The sequence below is a fragment of the Oryctolagus cuniculus genome, chromosome X (genome assembly GCF_964237555.1).
Source record: "Oryctolagus cuniculus chromosome X, mOryCun1.1, whole genome shotgun sequence".
In the NCBI taxonomy this organism is placed as follows: Eukaryota; Metazoa; Chordata; class Mammalia; order Lagomorpha; family Leporidae; genus Oryctolagus; species Oryctolagus cuniculus.
In genome coordinates, this window is record NC_091453.1 from 33,232,103 (window position 1) to 33,253,264 (window position 21,162).

The window sequence follows — 21,162 nt, forward strand, 5'->3', positions numbered from 1 at the left end:
TTGATTTATGGGCCTTGCCTGAGGTGGCTATACCCATAGCAGCCAAGATTTCCCCATGGCGCCTGTTTTCCTGTTTCTCCTTTTCCCAGTACCTATTATATTAGACAGTATTAGCCACCTGAAATGATTGGTCCAAAGAGGACTTATCAGGATCTGCCATTAACTGTTGGAGCTTCCTTTATATATCCAGGGCAGACTGGGTCAGGAATTTGTTCTTAAGGACAGCTTCTTCTCCATCCACCGCTCCAGGGTCCAGGTTAGTGAATTTAAGCATTACCCTGTTGAATTTTTTTAGGAAGGTCACAGGAGGTTCAGATTCCCCCTGCTGCACAGCCATTAATTGCCCACAGTGAAAATGTTTGATTTTTGCTCATTTTAGCCCTTTAAAGATGCAGTAAATATAATGATTTTGTTCCCACTCATCCCTCTCCTACCCAGGATCCCAATCAGGGATTTTAGTGGGCACTACCTCAGCCCCTACTTGGATTTTTACACAGTTTTTCTGTTTTACACTTAGGAAGTTATAATAATCATTGCCTGCCTCCCGTGCCTTTGCTAGCACTCTTTCTCTCTATGGAAGTTAGTGTCTGATTGAGGAGTAAAGTGACATCTTTCTCTGTCAGATCGTATAATACTTTACGTTGTTCAAAAGCCTATATTTACTGCTCTGGGTTGTCTGTGTAATCTTCCAGGTCTTTTTTTTTTAACCTCTTGTAATTTAGCCCGAGAAAAAGACACAGTGCTAACCTCTGAGCCAAATTCACTAGCTCCCACCACCTGCAAGGGAAACATTCCATCTCCTTGCATACTTTGGTAAGGTCGAGGTGCCTTACTCCATCTGGGAGTTGGCCTAGGATAAGGGGGACAAGGTTGATCTTGGGGCTTTAGGGATGAGGGGGCTCTGGGAATGACCTTGGAGACACCTCGACTGATTTTTCTTCTTCCATACCCAGCTTGCCTCCCACGGCCTGCACCAGCACTTTTTCTACGTTACAGTTTTGGAACAAGTCTGCGTGTTCTCTAAGATAGAAGAACAGTTGGACATAAGGAATTTCTCCCTACTTGCCTTCACACCTATAGACAAGATCTAGTTGTAGTATGATGTTATAATTGAGACTTCCCTGTGGAGGCCAGGTCTCCCCAACATTAAATGGGTATTTCGGCCAGGACTCAGTGCAGAAGAAATTCAGGACCTTCTTTCCGAGGACCTGGAGGTCAAAGTGATCCCAACTCTTAAGGATGCATCGAAGAGGTGTCTGGGGATCCACTCGTGAGGACTGAGATCCCATTGAATAATAAAGGAGAGAGAATGGACTGCCTAGAGAGGTCGCTTCCTCTCTCTATACAACCCTAACATGAGGACTGAGCCTGGCAGGCACTGGGAGGTCCGGCCCCTGGGGCACAGCCCTCTGTGAGTGGTCATCACAAGGATGGCCTTCCTGTCCACCAGGACAGGCCTTACGAGTGTGAGGATTGCCACTCCTACTCCCGTCTCAGTTTATCCCGCCCCTGGTCTCCACTCCTTTGCCTCTCAGGATGAGGGCCTTGATAAAATGGCCTATTCCCCCCGTAATGCTGCTGCCTCCAACTCTGAAAGCAGTTTAACTCTCATACCAAACTATCAGAAGGTCAAGCCTGTCCTGACTGGTGATGTCTCAAAGACCTTTAAAGTCCATGCCTCCCGTGGACTCTCTGTTTTTTTAGGGCTTAGGCAACTGAAGAAAAGTTACTGTATCCCAAGAACAGCCTCACATTTTTCTCTGAGGCTCTTTACAAACATCTGTCTCAGAAACCCTTATGGAGACAAAAGGAGCATGCACAGTGACCTGACAGAGAGGGGTCAAAAATTTTGGTTACTTATCTGAACATTTTACACATGGCGTCCTTTTACTGTAACAAGAAACTCGGAGGGGGAACGTTCTGCATTCTGACAGGCACCAGAAACAGTGGAGGAACAGGGGCAGTTTTTTAATGCCAGCAGGCTCAGGGGGAAATATGGTTTTGACAATTGAACCCTGTGCCTAGGTGTATTACAATATTTATAGGTTTGTTAGCATCATACTTTAACCCTTACAGAACTGTGTCTAAATTGCAGCCTATGTGACTTAGGACCACACTTCAAAAGGTTGGTGGGTGTGGCATGCTACAAAGGAGATACGTGGGTCACATTTATAGGACAGATTTATGACTGGAGTTATGGATAGAGAGCTTAGGATATCTTCCCTCCCTAGACAAGATAACTGCATTTTTTAAAGATTTATTTATTTATTTGAAAGACAGAGTTACACAGAGAGAAGAGAGGTAGAGAGAGAGAGGTCTTCTATCCTCTGGTTCACTCTGCAATTGGCCGCAACTGCACTGATCCTAAGCCAGGAGCCGGGAGCTTCTTCCGAGTATCCCACGTGGGTGGGGTATCCCACGAGTATCCCCTTGGGTGCAGGGACCCAAGGACTTGGGCCATCTTCTTTGGCTTTCTCAGGCCATAGTAGAGAGCTGGATTGGAAGTGGAGCAGCTGGGTTCGAACTGGTGCCCATATGGGATGCCGGCGCTTCAGGCCAGAGTCTTAACTGGCTGCGCCACAGTGCCAGCCCCGATAACTGCATTTAACTTCACCAGACAATTGGGAGCAGCCACTTTTCAAAGTGTCAGGGGTTTGTTTTCCTTCCCTTGACTCTGGTTGTGGCCTTATTGTTGCAAAAACATCATTACTTTAATAGGGGATCAGACTCTAATTTTATGTTAAAGAAAATAGAATAACTTTTGTATCCAAAAATTTTGCCTTTCATTAATTTCTGTGACTTCATCACACCTTCTGCAACTTAGTCAAACCTTTCTACCTTTCCATTCCAGTCTAGAGTAAACTAGCCATTAAGATAAAGCAATTTATACAAACCATGTCCTTCCTCTATTTAAAAAAAGTCTCTTTTTCTTTTTAACCTTCTTTACCAAGAACACATTTTTATACTTGTGACATTTTTCTATCTGCTGATTTCCTTGATCTACTTCCCAGCCTTAGTTTTAAATTATGTTTCATAACAATCCCAAACAGTCTCCATGAACTATTCCTAACATGAATGGCTCTAGGATTGGACAGATGTGTTGCTTCTCCTATTGCTCATGATTGTCTGCTATCTAGTTGTCTGAGTTTAACTGGAGGGCCAATATTACCCTAGGTAAGGCTAAGCCCCGCTCACATAGCAGTAGGTGGCATGAGCAGGCATCCCTCCAAGAGAGAGGCAAGGATTTTGGGTCACAGTCTGGCCACTAGAAAACCAAAATGAGATTGGGGGGGAGGGTCTCTAGGCTCTCAGCCAACTGCCCTTCCTAGCTACCCTCCCCCTTTTACAATCCCTCTGAAATTTAGGCTGTGGCTAAGCTGTGGCCAGAAGGACTCCATGTACTCGGAGAGTGGTGAGATGCCGGATGATCAACGGTCATTCCCAAAGATCTGGTCCCGCTTGTGGGAAGGAATACAGACCCTGGTGAAGTCTTCTATCAAGGCCCACGTTGGGTGCCAAAGAGGTTACCGGTCACGGAGGGAGGGCCGTTGCTGGAATGAGTCTCGTGGGTTCTTTTCCCCAGCTTAGTACAGAAATGAAAAGCCAGAAAACTATTTGCAAAGAGGCAGAAACTTTATTGCATTGACAAGCAATAGAGAAAGTGTCTGGTGCTTCAGAAGACAGGTGGAACGCCCCAGCAGCACACTGGCTTTGAGGAAGCGTCCTCGGATTTGAAGGCAGTACTAATTGTTAATTGAGTTATGCTACTGGGGGTGCCCATTGGACAGGGGTTTCACGTACGTATGCTGTTTCCTTGGGGCTCAAGGAGCCTGCAGGGGTCTCCTGGAGACCGCCTGTCTCCATAGGGGATCAGCCCCCTCCACTGCTAGCTCTGGGTGGAAGATCGCAGCTATACTGGAGGCATGGTTTAAACTGCAAGGTCACACAAAATAGCCAGGGTCTCTTGGAGCTGATCCAGCTCTCCCCAGGTTCTCATCCCCTTCCCCTGCCAGCTCTGACTAAAGACTGCACCCACCCTGAAGGTGTGATTTAAATCTGCAAGGTCACACCTGCAGCACAGGAAGGTGTTAGTAGAGGAAATGCCAGTGTCCTGGAGAGGCAGCCTGCTTGTGCAGGACGTTCTCCCCGTGTCTGACGGGGCCGCCAGACTCCCTGTTTAACTCTCTGTGCAATCTCCCCTATCTCCCAAGTGCAAGATAGGGTATGAAATAAATCCTCAGTGTTTCTGCTCACACTGTGGAAACCACACCAATTGGTTAATTTTTGCTTCAGCCACCTTGCAGATACTGACAATGTTCTGAGCAAAAGTGAAATCTATTTGATACAGACCCTTTTGTTGATCTGTAAAAAATATTTGATCATTAGCAGGCAGAGTGATACAGAGAGGAACACACACACACACACACACATATGTATATATCTTCCAGGCTGTGGCTCAATGCCCATGTGGACAGAATAGGTTGGAGCCAGGAACTCAGTCCAGTCCGCCTGCTGGTGTCATGTACCCAAGCCATTGGGCCATCCTTGGCTTTTTTCCCAGGCCCATGATCCAGGAGCTCGATGACAAGCTAGGTGCTGGGCATTGAACTAACACTCTGACAAGGGATGCTGGCTTCCCATGTTGTCTCCAAACCCACAACAACTGTACCTTGAAATTCTTTTTGCATTGACGTATAGAAACTTTACATATGCATGTGATACCATGTACCTTTTTAAATAGAAACTCACCACCTTTGCAATTTTTTATTTTGAAATGTGGAGAGTCAGCAAGAAAAGACAGACAGAGGTTTCTCCTCCTTCATATGCTTCCCCAAAGCCTGGTTAAGAGCTGGGGCTCTGTCAGGCAGAAGCCAGGAGCCAGGAACTCAGTCCATGGATCCCATGTTGGTGGCAGGGATCCAAGTATGTGATGCCTCCCCTGCTGGACACCACAGTCTGCATCCATAGCAAACTAAAACTGGCAGCCAAGCAAGCACTTGAATATAGGCAGGCATACCAGTGTGGGGTGCAGGTGTCCCAATCTGCGTCTGTCTACACTGCTATGCCAAACTTGGAGTCCAGTGTGTGTTGTTGGAATCCATGGAAACCGTGTGTAATGTACAAATCAAGGTCAACACATCTGACTCCCCAACAACATTTCTTTATGGTGAAAATATTCCAAATCCTTCCTTCTACCTTTCTGTGAAATATCAGCACTTTCTCCTTAGTTTAGGCTCTGTCCTATGCGTACCTCTCTTTGGACACCTGCTGTTCTACTGCCTTTCATTCCATGTTGGGAGACCCCCTCTTTTAGTTCTGCATTTCTGTCGTAAGGATGTGTTTGACCCACTGTTTCAAGGAAGTTCTGCTGGCCAGAGTGTCCAAGATTTCTTTCAGGGTTAACTTCTGGATGGCTTTTTCATTCCCCAAAGTCAGCTTTGCTGATTAGAGAATTCTTGGTTTAGGGCAGCCTGTTGGCACAGCAGGTGAAACTACTGCCTGGGATGCCAGCGTCCCATATGGGAGTTTTGGTTTGAGGCCCAGCTCCTCTGCTTCTAATATAGCCCCCAGCCTATGGCAGCTGGCACAGCGGCAGAATGTGGCGCCTAAGAACCTGGGGCCCTCCCATCTACCTGGGTGACTAGAGGAGTTCCTGCCTCATGGCTTTGGCCTCTGCCAGGTCCCATTGTGGTGGGCAACTGGAGGAGTGTCTCTGTTTCTCACTCCCGCTCCTGCCTTGAGATATGAAAAAAACAACGACAATGATTTATAAACTGCTTGGAAATGGTATTTTGAGTACACGTGCAGGAAGCGATACATTTTTGGCACTAGAACACACATTTTTTCTAAATGCTGCTTTCTTCCATTGTACTTGAGAGGCAGGAGACAGGGACAGACACATCTTCCATCTACCAGTTCACTCCTTCAGAGCCCACAGACCATGGCTGGCCTGGCTGAAGAGCAGCTCATAGCTGCATTCCCACCTCTCACATTAGTGGTATGGAAAGACGTATTGAACCCTGCACCCCAGGTGTGCATTACTATGGATCTAGATTTGCAGTGAAGCCTGGACTTGAATCATTTATGTCCATGTGGGACTGACATTGCTAGAGCAGCCTAAACTAATGTTCCAAGTGCCTGCCCCTCAATTCAGCTTATCATTGCCTGTCTGACGTGAATTTTCAGTAATATTTTTGTACACTGTATGAATAAGTCCTTTTGTTACATGAGTGATCTGCATGTATTTTGGCCATTTTGTTGCCTGTCTTTGCTAACTTGATCCTTACTGGTTTTTTGCAGAACAGACATAGCTAATTTCCTAGTTCAAATGATTCCTTTAAAAATTGTTGGATATTGCTTTAATTGTCATGTTTAGGATGTCTTTTCCAAGTCTTAATTCTGAAACTCTTTCCTGTGATTTATTTAAAAATCTGTACTTTTATATTCTAATTTAAGTCTTTGTCATATTTCAATGCAACAACTTTACCAGAATCTAAAATGAGCTCATGAACTCAATGGCAAGAAAGCAAACAATCCAGATAAGAAATGGGCAAATTACTTGAACAGGCATTTGTGGGGAGCAACTCGGACTAGACTAAGTTACTGGAATTAAGACTTATTCTGTGCATCTGCTCTCCCACAATATGGCGCTGGGAGAGAAGAAAACAGCTTCTACACAGCTGCCTCCAGTTCAGCCAATAAACTGTAGGACTTGCTCCTGATTGGAGGAGAGCAGCGTACTCGGCGTGTGGGCAGCAGAGTTGGGATTGGCGGAGGAGGACTATAAAGGAGGAGAGAGACGGCATGCACCAGGAACATCTAAGGGGAACATCTATCTGAAGGAACACCTGTGCAGCCCCCGAGAGAGCCGGCCAGCGGTGTGCCGCTCCCCTGCGGAAGTGGGGAATGTGGCCAGGGGGAACTGCCCTTCCACGGAGGTGGAAGGGACAGTAGCCAACCCGGGAAGAACCAGCAGCAAACCCGGGGAGGGCCGAACAGACGAAAGAACAGCGCAGGGTCCTGTGTCGTTCCTCCACGAAGACGGGGAGCGACAGCATTTGTCATAAGAGGAAATAAAATGTCCAAGAGATACATGAAAAAATGCTCAGGACCACTAGCTGTCAGGGAATTGCAAATCAAATTCACAGTATAGTTTCACCTCACCCCCTTAGAATGTCTTTCATACAGAAGTCAACAAACCACAAACATTTGCCGAGGATTTGGGAAAAGGCAACTGATCCACACTTGTTGAGAATGTAAACTGGTACAGCTACTGGGGAAACAATATACTGTCTGAGATACCTCAGAATTCTGAATGGAGACCTAGCATATGACCCAAACATCCCACTCCTGGGAATTTACACAAAGGAAATGAAATCAGCATATGAAAGTGCTAGCTATACCTTCATGCTTACTGCAGCTGAATTCACAATAGCTAAGATAGGGAAACAAACCAAATGTCCATCACCTGAAGACTGAATATGGTCATTATAATATATGTACACTATTGCATAGTACACAGTATACAATGGAATCCTGTCATTTGAAACAAAATGGATGTAACTGGAATCCATTATACTTAGTGAAATAAGCTAGGCCCAAAATCAAATGCCATACAAGTGACTACACTTGTTGACAGTAATATTTACGGATGACATCAGTAGTAACATATTTTTCTCTAGCAGAGCACTACATTTACAAATACCAGAAAGTGTATTTTGAAATACTTGTTTGCTTTCTGATCTGGCTCACCATTCAGTCAGTTTTTTAAATAGGCAGCTATTTTACTTATGGCCAGCTCCCAGTCATATTCCTGCCAAGGAAAAGGCAAGACCGGCGGCTTGGCTCACTAGGCTAATCCTCCGCCTTGTGGCACCGGCCACACCAGGTTCTAGTCCCGGTCGGGGCGCCGGATTCTGTCCCGGTTGCCCCTTTTCCAGGCCAGCTCTCTGCTGTGGCCAGGGAGTGTAATGGAGGATGGCCCAAGTACTTGGCCCTGCACCCCATGGGAGACCAGGAGAAGCACCTGGCTCCTGCCATCGGATCAGCGCAGTGCGCTGGCCGCGGCAGCCATTGGAGTGTGAACCAATGGCAAAAGGAAGACCTTTCTCTCTGTCTCTCTCTCTCACTGTCCACTCTGCCTGTCAAAAAAAAAAAAAAAAAAAAAGAGAGAGAGAGAGAGAGAAGGGGAGGGAATGCTGCTCTTGTGCATGGGCCTCAAAGGTGATAAATTCACAATGGGACACGTCCACAGCAAACATGCAACTGTGTTTTTAAAACTTGATTGCAGTGCCAGCACTGCGGCATTGTAGGCTATGACTCTGCCTGAAGGGCCAGCATGTCATGTGGGCATGGTTTGAGTCCCAGCTGCTCCTCTAAAAATCCAGCTCTCTGCTTATGGCCTGGAAAGCAGTAGAAGATGGCCCAAGTGCTTGGGTCCCTGCACCGTTGTGGGAGACCCTGAGGAAGCTTCTGGTTCTTGGTTTTACACAGGGTTAGCTCCAGCCATAGTGGCCATTTGGGGAGTGAACCACTTGTTGGAAGACCTTCACCCTTCTCTCTCTCTCTGTAACTGTATCTCTCCAATAAATGAATAAAATCTTTTTAAAGGCTTTATTGAAATAGATATAACATGCACAGATAATGGATACGGGGCATTTTGCTTATAATGAAAACCAAAGAAAACCAAAGAGAACAGCAACATCACTCTGTCTATCCAGGTAGTTACTCAAATCAAGTTAGACAGGTCTCACATACATTCTAATGAGAGAGAAATTTTTTAAGATTAATTTATTTGAAAGTTGTTTTCCATAAGGCAGAGGGAGACAGACAGAGAGAGAGACAGAGAGGGAGGAAAAGAGAGAATCCTCCAATCGATAGTTTACTGCCCACATGGCTAAACAGATGGAAGACCTCTCTCTCTGGCTATTGCTTTTCCTCTCACTCTCTCGACCTCTGCCTCTCTGTAACTCTGCCTTTCTATATATAAATACAATCTTTGAAAAACATTTCTATAGAGCGGAGACTGTGTCCAAAACCAATGTGCAAAAAGAACTAGAAAGAAGGGCATGACATTACCCTGGGAGTACTCCGGATGGAGCCCACTGAAAACAGAAACCTAGCAAAAGTGACTTGGTGTTGTATCCTAGACAGAGGCATCACAGAAAGAAGAAATGATAGGATCATAGACCACAGAAAGGAAACCTAGGAAAAGTTGAAGTTGTTTCAAAGAAATAACGAAAACTACAATTGCGGATGGAGTCCACTGCAAAGGGAGAAACCTACAAGTGACTTGGTGCTTCACAGGAGAAATGAGGACCTGCAATGGCTGCTGGTGGGTGGCAGCCTACTCTGCACACTGTGTGGATTTGAGGCACCTGCTGGTTGAAGCAGCCAGGCAGGGTATCTCTCCCCACCCTGCAACGTGTGACTCCCGCCCCTGCCCCAACATCTAGTTCTGATGCCAAGTATGGTGAACCTAAGGCCAAGTCATCCAAGACGCTGTAGGAGACAAAGTCAGTGCAACGAGCGGAATGGCGGGAGATGTGAGCCAGCGTTAACAAATGGCATGAAATGTGAGCCACAGGAGAGTCCCTTTCAGTCCTCCTCCAAGTCCTGCTCGAGCAGAAAATTGGCAGCCCACTCCTCATTCTTCTCACAAGCAAAATATGCTTCAACCACAAGTCCCTGAGGAAAGCCCAAAGCCTTCAACCGCTCTATAGCTGCCAATTCCTGGGGTGTTACTTCCACATAGCTGCCATCTCCTGTTGATGCTTCTTCGGTTCCCGCGCTGTCCACTCCTCCTCCTTCATGGCCAGCTTCTTCACGACCAGCTCCGCTGCTCCCGGCTTGAGGGGGCTCGACCTCGGCCGCACTTGCCCTGTCTCCGGGGAGTCCCATTAAAAGATACTCCACGGCTCTGTGAGGGTTGTTGAAGCTGGCTCTCAGGGCTGCAAGGACCTGCTCCCGTTCGTAGCCCATGGACACGATCTCGGCGACCATTTGCTCGGAAGCTGGACGTGTCAGCAGCGCCCTTGCTGCCTGCTCAGACGGCTGGGCCCGAGAGGAGGGTCCCGCGATGGCATCATCTGGTGTGGGGCTTGGAGCCCCTGGCGGGCCTGCCTGCTGCCCTGCAGCTTGAGGTGACGCAGGTGCGCCAGCAGGTGCAGGCTGAGCTGAGGCTGTACTGGATGCTGACGCAGAGGCAGGTGCAGGTGTGGCATGCGTGGAGGTGGCAGGCGCGGACGTGGCATGCGTGGAGGTGGCAGGCGCGGCGGGCAAGGCAGGGCCGCGGGCTGGGGCCCCAGCACCAGCCGATGCCGCGGTGGCAGGATGGGACTGCCCAGCTGTGGCCGTGGCCGTGGCCGTGGCCGGTGCTGCTGTGGTCGCCGCCTCGGGTCTGGCCACCAGGACCGTCACCGCGTGGTGCTCGTGGATCTGACAGTCTCTGAGCACAGCGTCGTCCGGGAGGACGCGGCCCGCATAAAGGAGCTGCTGCCCCGCTACCGGAAAGGCATCTCTGCCCTGCTCGGCTTCAATTTTCTCCTTGAGGGCCCTGACCGTCTGGCCGGGGTCAATGTCGATGTGGAAGGTGAGCTGCGGCCCGGCCTCGAGGGTGAGCCGCATGGCGCCGCCGCGCAGGGCCGCGGCCTGGTCGGCTGGCCGGGCTGGGGCGCGTGCTGGCCGCCGGGCAGGCGGGCGCGAGGCCTGGCGGGGCGGGCACCGCCGCGCTCCTCACACTGCCTCTGCCTCTGGCTCTCGGGACCCTGCGGGGGCGGGTCCCAGTCGCCCTGCCCAGCGCGCTCTGCCCTGCCCGCGGGGCCTTCTTCCGTGAGCCCCGGCCTCCGCAGTGCGGGCCCCTGGCTCAAGATGGCCGCCGTGCCGCCGCCAGCCCCTCCCCCACCCAGGAGTAGCCGTTGCTCCCCGCGTGACGGTGGCCGGGAGGGGCCCTCCCACGCCCGGACGCTCCTTCGCCACCCACCCGGTCGCGGTGCTCGGCCTCGCTCGTCGATGCCCTCCGAGCTCCCGGGGCCTCTGTCTGGGCTTCTGGTGCTTCACAGCCTCTTTTAGATCCCTTTGGGGGACTGCTAACCTTTCTAGAACTTTCTCCGTTTGCTAACTCTGTAATAAGCTCTGGAACATTGTATCCCTTTGTGCACATCCAAGTTCTGTTCCTGCACATTGCTCTTTCTCCTTAAATATCTGCGCAGTCTCTCTTGCCACCCAAGTGTAAGGTATGCTATGAAATCCCCCATGTTTCACCTCACACTGTGGAAAAAACACCCATGGGCTAATTTACGCCTCAGACACCATGCTCTTAACAATGCTCTGAAAGGATGAAATCTATCTGATATAGTTCCATTTGTTGACTTGTAAAAATATTTTCTCATTTTGCAGGTAGAGTGATACAGAGAGGGACAGATATATAGAGAGGTTTTCGTGGCATGGCTCAGAGCCTACGTGTACAGCATAACTGTGGCTATGCAAGGCTGAAGTTGGAGCCAGGAACTCAACCCAGGACTGTTTGCTGGTGGCAGGTGTGCAAGCCCTTGGGCCATCCTGGGCTTGTTTCCAGGCCCGTGAACCGGGAACTGGATGACAAGCAGGGGAGCTGGGCCTCACTGCACTCTAACATGGGATGCTGGCTTCCTTAGTGGTTTGCAAACCCACTACAATAGTCCCTTGATATTCTGTTTGCATTGACCTATAGAAACTGTACATATTCATGGGATACCATGTAACTTTTTATTTATTTATTTGAAAGTCAGAGCTACATAGAGAAGGAGAGGCAGAGGCAGAGTAAGGAGAGAGAGAGAGAGAGAGATCCTCAGTCCTCTGCTCCACTCTCCAATTGGCGGCAATGGCCAAAACTGTGCTGATCAGAAGCCATGAGTCAGGAGCTTCTTCCAGGTCTCACATGCAGATGCAGGTGCCCAAGGACATGGGCCATGTTCCACTGCTTTCCCAGGGCATAGCAGAGAGCTGGATCGGAAGTGGAGCAGCTGGGACCCTAATCATTGCCAATATGGGATGCTGGCACCACAGGTGGCAGGTAAACCTGCTACGCCACAGGACTGGCCTCCATATAAATTTTTAAAGATAAACTAACCACCTTTATTATTTTTTATTTTAATATGTGCAGAGACAGCAAGAAGAGACAGACAGAGTTTTCTCTTCTTATATATGCATCCCCAAACCCTGGTTAACAGGTAGGGCTGTGTCACAGAAGTCAGGAACCAGGAACTCAGTCCATGGATCCCATGTTGGTGTACTTGAGGCAGGAGACAGGGACAGACACATCTTCCATCCACAATTCACTCCTTCAGAGCCCACAGACCATGGCTGGCCTGGCTAAAGAGCATCTCATAGCTGCATTCCCACCTCACAAGTTTGTGGTAGGGACAGACATATTGAACCATCACCTGTGCATCCCAGGTGTGCATTACTATGGATCTAGATTTGCAGTGAAGCCTGGACTTGAATCATTTATGTCCATGTGGGACTGACATCGCTAGAGCAGCCTAAACTAATGCTCCAAGTGCCTGCCCCTGAATTCTTCTATTTGTTGCCTTGTGACGTGGGTTTCCAAAATATTCTCATACATTCTATGACTGAGTCCTTTTGTTACATGAGTGGTTTGCACATAAATTGGCCAGTCTATTGCCAGTCCTTGCTTATTTGATCCGTGATGGGTTTTTGCAGAACAGGCACAGCAAATTTCCTAGTTCAAATGATTCCTTTGAAAATTGTTGGATGTTGCTTGAAGTTTAACATCTAAGAAGTCTTTCTCAAGTCTTAACTCTGAAACTCCTTCCTGTGATTTATTTAGAAAATCTGTAGTTTTGTCTTCTAATTTCAATCTTTGGCATGTGTCACTCCCCCTCTTCATGGAGGAATGACACAGGACCCTGCGCTGTTCTTTTGTCTGCTCGGCCCTCCCCGGGTTTGCTGCTGGTTCTTCCCGGGTTGGCTACCGTCCCTTCCACCTCCATGGAAGGGCGGTTCCCCCTGGCCACTTTCCCAACTTCCACAGGGGAGCGGAACACCGCTGGCCGGCTCTCTCGGGGGCTGCACAGGTGTTCCCTCAGATGTTCCTGGTGCATGTTGTCTCTCTCCTCCTTTATAGTCCTCTTCCACCAATCCCAACTTGGCTACCCACACGCCGAGTACGCTGCTCTCCTCCAATCAGGAGCAGGTCCTACAGTTTATTGGTTGAACTGGAGGCAGCTGTGTAGAAGCTGTTTCTCCCTTCTCAGCGCCATATTGTGGGAGAGCAGATGCATAGAATAAGTCTTTTTTTTTTTTTTTTTTTTTTTTTGACAGGCAGAGTGGACAGTGAGAGAGAGAGACAGAGAGAGAAAGGTCTTCCTTTTGCCGCTGGTTCACCCTCCAATGGCCGCCGCTGCAGCCGGCGCACCGCACTGATCCTGGCAGGAGCCAGGAGCCAGGTGCTTTTCCTGGTCTCCCATGGGGTGCAGGGCCCAAGCACCTGGGCCATCCTCCACTGCACTCCCTGGCCATAGCAGAGAGCTGGCCTGGAAGAGGGGCAACCGGGACAGAATCCGGCGCCCCAACCGGGACTAGAACCCGGTGTGCCGGCGCCGCAAGGTGGAGGATTAGCCTAGTGAGCCACGGCGCCGGCTAGAATAAGTCTTAATTCCAGTAACTTAGTCTAGTCCGGGTTGCTCCCCACAGGCATGTTTCAATGAAGCAACTTTACCAGAATCCAAAAATTTCAAGAAATTCAACAACATGAAAACACACAATCCAGTTAAGAAATGGGCACATTACTTGAACAAGCATTTGCAAAAGAGGAAATTCAAATGGCCAATGGACACATGAAAAAATGTTGAGTATCACAAGCTGTCAGGCACATGCACATCAAATCCACAGTGAAGTTTCACCTCACCCGCGTTAGAATGTCTTTCATACGGAAGTCAACAAACCACAAACGTTGGCTAGGATGTGGGAGTGTAAATTGGTACAGCTGCTGTGGAAGACAGCATGGAGATACTTCAGACTTCTAAATGTAGACCTACCAGATGACCCAAACATCCCACTCCTGGGAATTTACCCAAGGGAAATGGAATCAGCATATCCAAGTGTTAGCTGTACCCACATGTTTACTGCAGCTCAATTCACACTAGCTAAGAGAGGGAATCAACCCAGATGTCTGTCCATTAACTGAAGTCTGGATAAAGACATTATGGTATATGTACACTATTGAATAGTACACAGCAGTATAAAATGAAATCCTGTCATTTGACACCAAATGGATGCAACTTGAATCTGTTCTACCTAGTGAAGTAAGCTAGTCCCCAAAACAAGTGCCATACCACAGCCTACTCTTGTTGACAGTAATATTTACGGGTGGTCTCAGTAGTAACAGATTCTTCTCTAAGAAAGCGCTGCATTTACAAATACCAGAAAGGAGATTTGAAATACTCGTCTGAATTCTGAGCTGGCTCACCACTCAGTGGGTTCTAACTGGGCAGGTCTCTCACTTACGACCAATTTCTGCCCAAGAAAGGCAATAGAGAGGGGAAGGGGATGCTGCTCTTGTGCACGGGCCTCAACAGTCATCAATTCTCAGCGGGACACGTCCACAGCAAACATGCAAGTGTGGCTTTAAAACTTTAGTGTGGGGCCCGTCCTGAAGGCACTGCAGGCTGTGCCTCCACCTGCTGTGCCAGAATGCCATGAGGGCCCTGTTTCATGTCCCAGCTGCTCCTCTTCCAACAGGCCCTCTGCTGATGGCCTGGGAAAGCAGTGAAGATGGCCCAATGTGTGGGCCCCTGCACCCGTGTGGGAGACCCAGAGGAAGCTTCTGGTTCTTGGTTTCACATAGGGTCAGCTCCTGACATTGTGGCCATTGGAGAGTGAACCACTGGGTGGAAGACCTACTCCTGTCTCTCCCACTCTCCCTGTTTTTTTAAAAGAAGATTTATTTGTTTATTTGAAAGAGTTATACCGAAAAAGGGGGGAGGGAGGGAGGGAGAGAGAGAGAGAGAGAGAGAGGTCTTCCATGCTCTGGTTCACTCCCCAATTGGCTGCAACGGCTGGAACTGCATTGATCCGAAGCCAGGAGTCAGAAACTTCTTCTGGGTCTCCAACATGGGTTCAAGAGCCGAAGGATTTGGGCCTTCTTCTATTGCTTTCCCAGGCCATAGCAGAGAGCTGGATTGGAAGTGGAGCAGCCGGGACTCGAACTGGCACCCATATGGGATGCTGGCATTTCAGGCCAGGGCATTAACCCACCGCACCACAGCACCGCCCCTCTCCCACTCTCTATCTGTAATTCTAACTCTCAAGTAAATGAATAAAATATTTTCAAAGCTTTATTGCAATAAAAGTATAATGTACACAGATATTTGACACGTGTCATTTTTCTTCTAACAAAAAAGAAAATCAAAGAGAACAGCAACATCACTCTGCCTTTCCAGCTATAGTTACTCCAATCACATTAGACATGGATCGCATACATTCCAATGACAGAGGTATTTTTTAAGATTATTTATTTGAAAACTACAGTTATAGAGAGGCAGAGGGAGAGAGAGGTCATCGAGCCAAAATTTTACTCCCCATATGGCTGAACAGATGGAAGAAATCTATTTCTCTCTCTCTCTCAGCCTCTGCTTCTCTGTAAGTCTGACATTCAAATATATAAATAAATTTTTTACAAACATTTCTATGGAGGAGACACTGTTTCCAAAACCAATGTGAATTAAAGAAATAGAAAGAAGGGCATTACATTACTCTGGGCGTACTCTGGATGGAGTGCACTGAAAACAGATTCCCAGCAAAATGACTTAGTTTTGTATCCAAGACAGAAAGAAGTAATGATAGGATAGTAGAACACAGAAAGGAAACCTAGGAAAAGTTGAAGTTGTTTCAAAGAAATAACGAAAACTACAATTGTGGATGGAGTCCACTGCAAAGGGAGAAACCTACAAGTGACTTGGTGCTTCACAGGAGAAATGAGGACCTGCAATGGCTGCTGGTGGGTGGCAGCCTACTCTGCACACTGTGTGGATTTGAGGCACCTGCTGGTTGAAGCAGCCAGGCAGGGTATCTCTCCCCACCCTGCAACGTGTGACTCCCGCCCCTGCCCCAACATCTAGTTCTGATGCCAAGTATGGTGAACCTAAGGCCAAGTCATCCAAGACGCTGTAGGAGACAAAGTCAGCGTAACGAATGGCATGAAATGTGAGCCACAGGAGAGTCCCTTTCAGTCCTCCTCCATAGCCAGGTCGGATAACAAACTGGCAGCTAAGATCTCATTCTTCTCACAAGCAAAATATGCTTGTATCACAAGGCCTTCAGGAAAGCCCAAAGCCTTCAACCTCTCTATAGCTGCCTGTTCCTGAGGTGTTACTTCAATGTAGCTGTCATCTTCTCTTACTGTTTCTGCAGTTTCTGCATTGTCAACTCCTTCACCTCCTCCTCCTCCTTCACTGCCATCTTCCTCCTCCGCGGTAGTTAGCATATGAACCAAGTACTCCTGGTACTGTCTAAGTTGATCTTCCAATTGAGGATCCTGTGGACATAAGCGTTGCAGCACTCCTGGAAGCAAAGATGGGAAGTGCTGAATGATTCGTCTCAACTCTTCAAACTCTGGTAAATTCCGTAAAACATCCAGGGGGTGTCCTCCAGAACCCGATGTCGCAGCCCCTGCATCTGCCTCCACCGCTGAAGACCGACCAGCTCCGCTGCTCCCGGCTTGAGGGGGCTCGACCTCGGCCGCACTTGCCCTGTCTCCGGGGAGTCCCATTAAAAGATACTCCACGGCTCTGTGAGGGTTGTTGAAGCTGGCTCTCAGGGCTGCAAGGACCTGCTCCCGTTCGTAGCCCATGGACACGATCTCGGCGACCATTTGCTCGGAAGCCGGACGTGTCAGCAGCGCCCTTGCTGCCTGCTCAGACGGCTGGGCCCGAGAGGAGGGTCCCGCGATGGCATCATCTGGTGTGGGGCTTGGAGACCCTGGCGGGCCTGCCTGCTGCCCTGCAGCTTGAGGTGCGCCAGCAGGTGCAGGCTGAGCCGACGCTGTACTGGATGCTGACACGGAGGCAGGCGCGGACGTGGCATGCGTGGAGGTGGCAGGCGCGGCGGGCAAGGCAGGGCCGCGCGCTGGGGCCCCAGCACCAGCCGATGCCGCGGTGGCAGGATGGGACTGCCCAGCTGTGGCCGTGGCCGTGGCCGTGGCCGTGGTCGGTGCTGCTGTGGTCGCCGCCTCGGGTCTGGCCACCAGGACCGTCACAGCGTGGTGCTCGTGGATCTGACAGTCTCTGAGCACAGCGTCGTCCGGGAGGACGCGGCCCGCATAAAGGAGCTGCTGCCCCGCTACCGGAAAGGCATCTCTGCCCTGCTCGGCTTCAATTTTCTCCTTGAGGGCCCTCACCATCTGGCTGGGGTCAATGTCGATGTGGAAGGTGAGCTGCGGCCCGGCCTCGAGGGTGAGCCGCATGGCGCCGCCGCGCAGGGCCGCGGCCTGGTCGGCTGGCCGGGCTGGGGCGCGTGCTGGCCGCCGGGCAGGCGGGCGCGAGGCCTGGCGGGGCGGGCACCGCCGCGCTCCTCACACTGCCTCTGCCTCTGGCTCTCGGGACCCTGCGGGGGCGGGTCCCAGTCGCCCTGCCCAGCGCGCTCTGCCCTGCCCGCGGGGCCTTCTTCCGTGAGCCCCGGCCTCCGCAGTGAGGGCCCCTGGCTCAAGATGGCCGCCGTGCCGCCGCCAGCCCCTCCCCCACCCAGGAGTAGCCGTTGCTCCCCGCGTGACGGTGGCCGGGAGGGGCCCTCCCACGCCCGGACGCTCCTTCGCCACCCACCCGGTCGCGGTGCTCGGCCTCGCTCGGCGATGCACTCCGAGCTCCCGGGGCCTCTGTCTCAGCTTCTGGTGCTTCGCAGCGTCTTTTAGATCCCTTTGGGAGACTGCCAGCCTTTCTAGAACTTTCTCCGTTTGCTAACTCTGTAATAAGCTCTGGAACATTGTATCCCTTTGTGCACATCCAAGTTCTGTTCCTGCACATTGCTCTTTTTCCTTTAAATATCTGCGCAGTCTCTCTTGCCACCCAAGTGTAAGGTATGCTATGAAATCCCCCATGTTTCACCTCACACTGGAAAAAACACCCATGGGCTTATTTATGCCTCAGACACCATGCACTTAACAATGCTCTGAGAAGGATGAAATCTATCTGATATAGTTCCATTTGTTGACTTGTAAAAATATTTTCTCATTTTGCAGGTAGAGTGATACAGAGAGGGACAGATACATAGAGAGGTTTCCGTGGCATGGCTCAGAGCCTACGTGTACAGAATAACTGTGGCTTTGCAACAGAGCCCACGTGTATAGAATAACTGTGGCTATGCAAGGCTGAAGTTGGAGCCAGGAACTCAACCCAGGTCTGCTTGCTGGTGGCAGGTGTGCAAGCCCTTGGGCCATCCTGGGCTTGTTTCCAGGCCCGTGAACCGGGAACTGGATGACAAGCAGGGGAGCTGGGCCTCACTGCACTCTAACATGGGATGCTGGCTTCCTTAGTGGTTTGCAAACCCACTACAATGGTCCCTTGACATTCTGTTTGCATTGACCTATAGAAACTGTACATATTCATGGGATACCGTGTAACTTTTGAAGTAAAAACTTACCACCTTTGTTATTTTTCTTATAATGTGGCTAGAAGTAAATACAGAGAGACAGAGGTTTCTCCTCCTTTGTCTTCTTCCCGAAATAGAGGCCAACAACCAGAGTTATGTTGGGCAGGAGCTAGGAGCATTGGACTCAATGGATCCCCGTTTGTGGCAAGGATCCAAGTACTTGATGTGTCCCCTGCTGGCTCCCAGGGTCTGCATCCATAGTAATCTGAAATTGACAATTGGGCCAACACTTGAAAATAGGCCCTCCAGTGTGGGAAAAGGGAGTCCCAATGCATGTCTACACTGCTATGGCAAACACTGGAACCAGCGTGAGATGTTGGAATACATGGAAACCCTGTGTAATGTGCAAATCAAGGTCAACACATCTGCCTCCTCGACAACATTTCTTTTTGGTGAAAATATTCCAAATCCTTCCTTCTACCCTTCTGTGAAATATCAGCACTTTCTCCTTAGTTCACTCTTCTTTCAGTGCCTTTCCCCTTTGACACTTGCTGTTGTACTGCCTTTCATCCCGTGTTGGGAGACCCCCTCTTTTGTGTTGCTTTTCTGTTACACGGATGTGTTTGACCCACTGTTTCAAGGAAGTTCTGCTGGCCACAGTGTCTCTGAGGATTCATTTCTGGTTGAATGTCTGGATATCTCTTTCATTCCCCAAACTCATCTTTGCTGATTAAAGAATTCATGGTTGGGGGCAGCCTGTTGGCACAGCAGGTGAAGCTGCTGCCTGGGATACCAGCATCTCATATGGGAATTGTGGTTTGAGGCCCTGCTTCTCCACTTCCCAATAGCCCCCAGCTAATGCAGCTAGCACAGCAGCAGAAGTTGGCCCAATTACCAGGGCCCCTACCATCTACTTGGGTGACTAGAGTGGAGTTCCTGCCTCATGGCTTTGGCCTCTGCCGGGTTCCATTGTGGTGAGTAACTGAAGAAGATTCTCTGTCTCTTGTTCCTGCTCTCTCTGGTGCTCTACCTTGCAGATTTGAAGAAAACAATGGCAGCGATTTATAAAGTGCTTGAAAATGGTATTTGGAATACACGTGCAGGAATCTAAACATTCCTGGCACTAAAATAAACATATTTTTCTAAATACTGATTTCTTTCATTGTGTTTGAGAGGCAGGAGACAGGGACAGACACGTCTTCCAACTACAGGTTACTCCCTCAATGCCCACAATGGATAGGGCTGGCTCAGACTGAAGACAGCAGCTCAGAAGTCCATTTTGGCCTTCCACTTTTGTGGTAGGGGCACATGGATTGGATTGTCACCTGTGCTTCACAGCTGTGCTTTAGTATGGAGCTGGATTTGCAGTGGGGCCTGGACTTCAATCAGGGATGTCCATGTGGGACTCAGACATCCCTAGAGCAGCCTAACTCATGTTCCAAGTGCCTGCCCCTGAACTCATCTTTTCATTGCCTGTGTCTCGTGGACTTTCAGAAGTAGCCTTGTACACTGTACTGCTAAGTCCTTTGTTAGATGATGGTTTGCATTTGTTTCTGACAGTCTGTACCTTGACTTTGCTTACTTCTCCGTGTAATGGGTTTGTGCAAATATAGATAATTTCCCAGTGCAACTGATTGCTTTAAAAATTGTTGGGATGTTGCTTTTAGTGCCATGTTTAGGAGGTCTTTCCCAAATCTCCACTCTGAAACTCCTTCCTGTGATTTATTTAGAAAATACGTACTTTTATGTTCTAATTTCAATCTTTTGGCATTTTTTTATAATTTAAAAAAATTTTTTGACAGGCAGAGTTAGACAGAGAGAGACAGAGAGAAAGGTCTTCCTTTTCCGTTGGTTCACCCCCGAAATGGCTGCCATGGCTGGTGTGCTGTGCTGATCCAAAGCCAGAAGCCAGGTGCTTCCTCCTGGTCTCCCATGCAGGTTTTGGCATGTTTTAAATAAATAAGTTTGCCAGAATCCATAAAGATCTCTAGAAACTCAACAACAAGAAAACAAATAATCTGGTTAAGAAATGGGCAAATTACTTGAACAGGCTTTTTTCTCCAAAAGAAACCTTTTATTTAAGGAATGCAAACTTCATGCATTTCATAAGTACAACTTTAGGAATACAGTGATGTTTACCACCATACCCGCTTTCCCACCCACACTCCTGCCCCCTCTCCTCCTCTCTCTCCCATTCTCTGTCCCATTCTCCACTAAGATACATTTTTTATTAACTTTATACACAGAAGACCAACTCTCTTTTAAGTAAAGAGTTCAAAAATTTGCACAAAGAGGCCGGCGTTATGGCTCACTAGGCTAATCCTCCACCTGCAGCGCTGGCACTCCAGGTTCTAGTCCTGGTTGGGGCGCCGGTTCTGTCCTGGTTGCTCCTCTTCCAGTCCAGCTCTCTGCTGTGGCCCAGGAAGGCAGTGGAGGATGGCCCAAGTGCTTGGGCCCTGCACCCACATGGGAGACCAGGAGGAAGCGCCTGGCTCCTGGCTTCGGATTGGCGCAGCGCGCCGGCCACTGTGGCCATTTGGGGGGTGAACCAATGGAAGGAAGACCTTTTTCTCTGTC

General features: G+C 49.3%; 2 pseudogenes; both read right to left on the reverse strand.

The window, feature by feature from the left end:
- Positions 1-9,483: 9,483 nt before the first annotated feature.
- Positions 9,484-10,728, reverse strand: LOC138847647 (UV excision repair protein RAD23 homolog B pseudogene; annotated as a pseudogene).
- A 5,277-nt stretch (positions 10,729-16,005) lies between these two features.
- On the reverse strand, positions 16,006-17,566 carry LOC138847646 (UV excision repair protein RAD23 homolog B pseudogene; annotated as a pseudogene).
- Between the last annotated feature and the right edge of the window lie 3,596 nt (positions 17,567-21,162).